Source organism: Pipra filicauda, unplaced genomic scaffold (genome assembly GCF_003945595.2).
Source record: "Pipra filicauda isolate LSUMZ 115617 unplaced genomic scaffold, ASM394559v2 scaffold132_size2486313_pilon, whole genome shotgun sequence".
Taxonomy (NCBI): domain Eukaryota; kingdom Metazoa; phylum Chordata; class Aves; order Passeriformes; family Pipridae; genus Pipra; species Pipra filicauda.
Window position 1 is genome coordinate 1,940,506 of NW_024103796.1, and position 6,416 is coordinate 1,946,921.

The following is a 6,416-nucleotide window of genomic DNA, read 5'->3' on the forward strand; positions in this document are numbered from 1 at the left end:
CGGGGCCGGCGGCGGGAGGGGCGGGAGGCAAGGCCCGGTCACGGCGGGTGCGGTTCGGCAGCGGCGGGGCCCCGCGGGGCGGGCGCTGCGTGGGGCCCGAGGCCGTGCCCGGCGCGGCTCTCGGGGCGCGGGGCGGATGCGTTCTGTGCCGGCAGCTGCCGTGGCACCGAGCCTGGCCTAGGTCTGCTTTCCCTGCCCGGTACGGGGGGGATGCACGTGTCTCAAGTGCCGTAATAAGAGTGTAGCTTTGGCAGTGTAAGTTAAATTCTTTTTTGGAATAACGTGTTTTTTAGAAGATAGGGTGTCTGCAGGCTGGGAAAGCGGGCAGCTCACGCCTTTTTTATTTTGTTTGTATAATACTGTTTGGGAGCTAAGGATAGACAAAAGGCTTTCCCAGTGCTGCCAGCAAGCCAGGAAAAGATCTGCTATCCTCATACCTTTATTATCATCTGGCATTCTGAAAGCCCTGGTGTTTTCATTGTCATTAAAAAAAATAATCCCACGAAACCGAATCCAAAAGCAAAACAAGGAAATGCTACTCTTTTCAATGCACCCAAATTTCTGTCAACTGCAAGTAGCCATCAACAAATTTAGTGCTTGTGCGTGAAAGATTGCTCAATTGCGTTGGCAGACAGAAGGTAGTGTGTCCTTATTATGGTGATGTGTGACTGTAGAAATCACCCATCCAAACTGTTTCATAAACTTCTTCCTTCATCTGAATCTTACTGGTGTTTAGCAGGCTCTTTTGTGCTTTTAGAGTGGACCAATGTGTTTTAGACTTCTATCCTACTTGTTTTTTTCATCCCAGGGTTATTTTTTGACAGTTTTTTGATCTGTAATGAGTCAGACCTTTTATATGCTGTTTGTGGAATGCATTGAAGTGCATAGGTTCATTGAAGTGCATAGGTTTATCATCATTAGTTGCTCTGGTTCTTAGTGAAATTTGGACCTTCTGTTCTTCAGTACATGAACTAAATGTGATAACTCAGTCCAATGTCACGCTTAAGAACTGTAGAAGTTGAAGAAAGGAAAGCACAATTTTATTGAGTTACGTTATTTTGGGTGAAGTTATATTAAGCTGTAAAGTCAAACACCCAAAGATTAAGAAACTCAGTTTTTAATTTGCTTTTACACATTAATCACTTGTATAAACATATCTTTTTAAGAAGGCCCCTGCCACTTTTTCCACTTTGCAGATGGACTGGCAGATATCTTTTTTTTTCCTCCTCATTCAGTGAAGATCCAAGTCTCATTTATTACTACTTGTCATGAGTCAGTCCTCAAGCTACATGTGATTTTAGCAATTTAATGGATCTATTCAGTCAGGATAAATCTATTTATTTATTTTTTTTTTTTGATATTGATATTGTTGTGAGGGAAGAACTGTCTGAAATTTTTAGTTCAAAGTTTATAGTGTTGATATCTGAAAGCTTTGAGAATGCTCAGGAATGGTTTTGATACTTGATTCTTAAATTCATCCATGATACAGAAAAGGAGATGTGGTATGGTTTGCTGTATTCCCATGTAGTTTAGAAGACACATCTTTATAAACAGTAAATGTCATTCATCAAAGGCATATAGCAAAAAAAAATCTTGCTTTTTATAATAGACCATGATGGAACTCATTTTACTTTGGGTTGTTCCTTAAGCTTACTGCTTCAGGCTTTACCTTTTAAGATAAACCCATTTTAAGTCTTCAATATAGATCTTTCTGAATTATCTTTTTGCTGTTATGTTTTGTTTTGTTTGTTTGGGAGGCTTCACCTCTTATGCAATTGGAGTAAGTTCAAAAGTAGGATTTATACTTAATGAGAGCAGTGTCCAAAGATCAGATTACCTTAGGCCAGGTTTTCCACTTCTGTACAACTCACCCCTCCCGCCTCCCAAAAACAAACAAAACATTTGACTGCCAAATCCGAACACAACACACAAATTTGTCTGTTGTGAAACTTTCGTCACGTAGCTCAGAGGTAGGAGCTGGAAGATGGAGATTTGTGAGATGGGCCAGTTCGTAGGCTGGCTTTAGTTACAGTTTCTAGTCCACATATCCTCAAACACGATAACAATTCCAATGGCTTGTCAATTCATTGGGGCCTTCTTTGTTTTTGTGAAAGCCCCAACTTCTGCCTATATGTACTTGGGCTTTTATTTAACAGAATAGAAGAAATGGAACTTTGTGAATATGGAAAAACATTAAAAAAATAATGCTAGATGAATCCTAAGAAGTGAAGTGTTAGGACCTTTGAACTTTGAGGGATTTTGTTTTGAGAGGTGCAGCCTTTTTTTCCTCTTTTTTTTTTCCTTTTTTTTTGGGAGAGAGAAGTTGAGATTCACTGTAAATGCCTGAAATTATTTTGGTTTTTTGTTTGGAGGTGTGATTCTTAAACGGTCCTTGGTTTTTAGAGTCATCGGGAGGCTTGAATCTTCAAGGTGTTTGTATTTTTCAAAATTATTCTGTCTTGTAAATTTAAGTTATATGGTCTGTGTATACACTGAAGTCAGCATTAACTGTGTGAAACAGTCAACTAATAAGTGAATAATATTTACAATGCTATCAGATACTTGTGTTCATAATAGTTCTATAATGATGCATTGCTTTGTATTTTGTTAATGCAGTGTGTGAATACTGAGTATCAGATTATGATTGCATGGGATATATTACTGAAAGGAACTGCTACAGTGTGGTACCAAAGATCTATTTTATTCAGAGACTTTTTTTTGTTTTGTTTTGGGTTTTTTTTTTTGAAGAGTGTCTCTGGATTTTGAATTTTAGCTATAGTAATTGTGATGTAACTCATAATACCTTGAGAACAAGTGTGAACCAGAGCTGAGTGTACAATGCAGGATGCAAAGTTACTTTAAAGGAGGTTCAAAAACCTCTACATTCAGGCAAAAATAGCTTTCCACCTAGCTGTAGTTACACTTTAAAGTGAAGTCTGCTTAAATGTGAGGGAACAATTTTCTTTTCCTTGAGAAGAAAGAAACAGGTTTAAAAATTTACAGAGTAATTAGATTTTCCAGTTCCCTTGACCTACATTATTGCCGAGATTAGAAACTAGAGTGTTCAATAACTACGTTCTGGCAAGTTGTATGTGACTTTCTTTTCCACTCTTAGTTTATGATGGTTTATAAAAAAGAAATATTTCCTTTGGAAGTACTTTCAGTCCTCTACTTAACATTTGCTCTGAAGAAGAATGGATACTTAAATTTTTTTCTCACCTCTGCAGATAGCACATCAAGTTATTTACTTTATTTTGGGGAAACCAGTGTCTTTAGTTACAATTATTCTAGATGATCATTTGTTCTGTCACAGTTATAACATTTCTTTGGTATTCAACAGCTAAACCAGGACAAAAAGTGAACAGTGTCTTGAGAATGCATCCCTCTAGTGCTGCATTGTAGCTGGGTGAAAGACTGCCTGCAGCTGTAGGCCCAGTCACCATTTCAGCAGAATTTTCAGTAACTGTAGTGTTGAGGTTGGAAAGGTTAACCTGACAACCAGCCTGGTTAGCACCTTTCCCAAACCTAGAAAAAAATCTTAAACATATTTGAATATAAGAACATTTGGTTTAGGGAACAGATAAGGATTCACTGTGTTAGTTCTTATTTAAAGTGATTTACTACCCAAGGGAGTAGTGATTCTTCTGAGATTTTATATTATTTGGCAGGAAAAATATTACTCTAGGTAAGTATGCAAGTGAGAACAGTGCCAAGCTAACTTCCTTGCAGACTTGAAATATCATCTTTCTAATGATTTAGCAGTTATGAAAATGCCAGCATTACTTTTAAGTGCCAAAAAATATGCAAGAGGCTTGACAATTCATGCATGAACTCTCTTCTGGTAAACACTGAACAGGGAGAACTTTAAAAAATGGAACTCTTACATATTTCTAAATTGTACTTCTGTGTAAAGGAGCTTTTATAAAGTAAGTCCCACATTGTCTTTTCCCTTAGAGCCACATTGTCACCTGAATCTTTTGTAAGCTGCGCTTTGAACAGAATAAATGTGCGTGCTCACTATGATAGGATTGCATGCACCATCCACAGGGCTCCCCAATTTTCAGGTTAATCTAGAGCACTGCTGCAGCTGCCAACAAGTATCTTTTCCTTTGGTTTATTATCGTTGAACAACATGTATGATCCATATGCAATTGCACTATTACTGTATGCCAATCCATCTTTATAATTTTGACTTTGATCAAAAGTAAAGTTACCATTGCTTTGATGTCTGGTAAAAGTGACCCTGCCAGTAAAGATAGGGTTTAGTATCAAATGCTTATAAAAGGGGATAAATAATAGTCACCTGTTAATTAAAAGGGAAAATCAATTAAATAACAGCTATGTTCATTTGAAAGTAGATATCTGAGCATGCTTATTTTTATATATTAAGAGAATTGCATGATTTTTTTGTGATTTTTGTGTTCAGTGAATTGTGATTGGTTTGGATTTGCTTAAAATTGAATTTCTTTTAGCAAGATAGAAAAAGGAGTACTTTACATAACTGTTGAGCATATATTATTTGGCTTCTACAATAAAGCTATATTGATGATACGTAACTTCATCAAAAGTACCTGAAGATTTTTTTAAACTAATGCAAAATTCTTTTACCTCTGTCATAGAGGCAACATAAAACCCAAAGGATTTGTCGAGACTTTATGAAATAAGTAAGTATGAATTAAGATCACTGTTGTGTATTTCAGATTTTCTTTGAGATTATGTAATCTTAAATTTAGGTTTAAGCTTCTAAGCCTCTAGAGTAGGGCTTTGTCAATGGGATCTCCCATTGTTTTATATTCATAAATATTCTTCCCATGAAATATGCATTTCACATTTGGGTCCTTAGTATTTTCCCCTCCTTAGTTACAAATTCATTGCCGTAACACTATTCAAGTTTTGATTTAATTCTGGTAGTAGACTATTTTTAGTGTTAGTAGATGTAGTTTGGAGAGACTATATGACTTACTAGTCTTGTTTATGGTAAAGTTATGCCTTCCAGTGATTGCAGTGAAATCCTGCTTTATGTGCAAAGAAAATTAGAAGTGTGGCTCGATGAAGATTGTAGTAGTAGAAGTAGGTTCTTCATTGGTCCTCGTTCAGTTTTCTGAATAAAAAAGGGTAAAATATGCCTAGGTTTTGAGGACTTGGGCTTCTTGGAAAAATAGGACTTCACTGACTCAAAGCTGAGAAAATACTCAAATAGTTTTGGAGGTCTACCTATGGTTAAGATATTATCACCCCCAGAGCAGCAGCAAGCCTTTAACAAATATCAGTTGCTCCAGAGTCTTAGTTTAAGGTACAGAGGAAATGGGACCATGAACCGAGTTGCCAAGAGATAGGTTCATGTTCTGTTTGGCTAAATCTGCTGTGGAATATGTTTTCCAGCAGTGGGCTGAGGCAAAGAGTTGATAGTGGCCTTACCTTAAAACTATGCAGCTCTTTCTGGCAGAACTTACTTCTTAGAAGCCAGGTTAATAAAAAGAGTTGTATTATTTTCAGATGCATCAAAAATAGAATGATAGAATGTCATTTAAGCAATCTTCTTTCCTAATCTAACGGAAGTCTGCTTGGCTAGACTTGGTACTCGATTCCACTGAACAGGTCATTTGTTTATTATGTTTATTTTGTTATGTTTGTGTAGCCAAGTTACTGACTATTTGAGCCTATCTATTTCTGATATGACACTACATAAATCTAGCAGAAGAGTTTGTATGATAATGCACATCTTTTTTGACTGTAGAAAAACATAGTAATTTGTGGCAGAAACATTGGAGACTTGACCAAGCTACGCTTTATGAGGAACTGTGCTAAACAGGAGTGTACCTGTGAGTCCAAGAAATACTTGAGATAATTACTGAAGGTAATTCCACATGAGAAGTAAACAGTGATTAAATTTTGCTCTTATGTCTGGTTGACTTCCAAAGGTAAATGGAAAAAGTGATTACTGCAAGGTGTGGTGGCAGAGAAGGCAATAAAAAACCTTGAGCCCTCTCCACTGTTTTCATCTGAAGGCTTCGTTCCAAAATGTTGGCTCTTGAACCTTATGCATTTAGTCAGGCCTAATATTTCTTATTGGAAGCTACCTTTAAAAAAGAGCAGATGATAAAATCATAGAATCATTTAGGTTGGAAAATACCTCTAAAATAATCACAGATCTGTAGGTTGATATGGGTGGAGTAGACTTATAATAGGTAGCACACAATGTTAATCACAGTCATTATCATTTTCATGACCCTTTACAAGACTATAAGATTGATTATGGGCTATTTGAAAACATCCACACATGTAAGCTGATCATTGCTCTGTTTTTAAAGAGGGTGTATGGTGAACGAATGCATTACTAGATTTGGAGCCAAATTACAGTGGGGCCTGGTATTGTCACTTTTATTTCAGTGCTTTTGTTTCAGACTGTGGTTCTT

General features: G+C 36.8%; 1 long non-coding RNA gene across 1 annotated transcript; it reads left to right on the forward strand.

The window, feature by feature from the left end:
* The first annotated feature begins 103 nt into the window (after positions 1 to 103).
* On the forward strand, positions 104 to 5,797 carry LOC120322580. Its single transcript, XR_005562377.1, has 3 exons — positions 104 to 255; positions 4,620 to 4,664; positions 5,738 to 5,797. It is a non-coding gene; the product is annotated as an uncharacterized LOC120322580 (long non-coding RNA).
* The last annotated feature ends 619 nt before the right edge of the window (positions 5,798 to 6,416 follow it).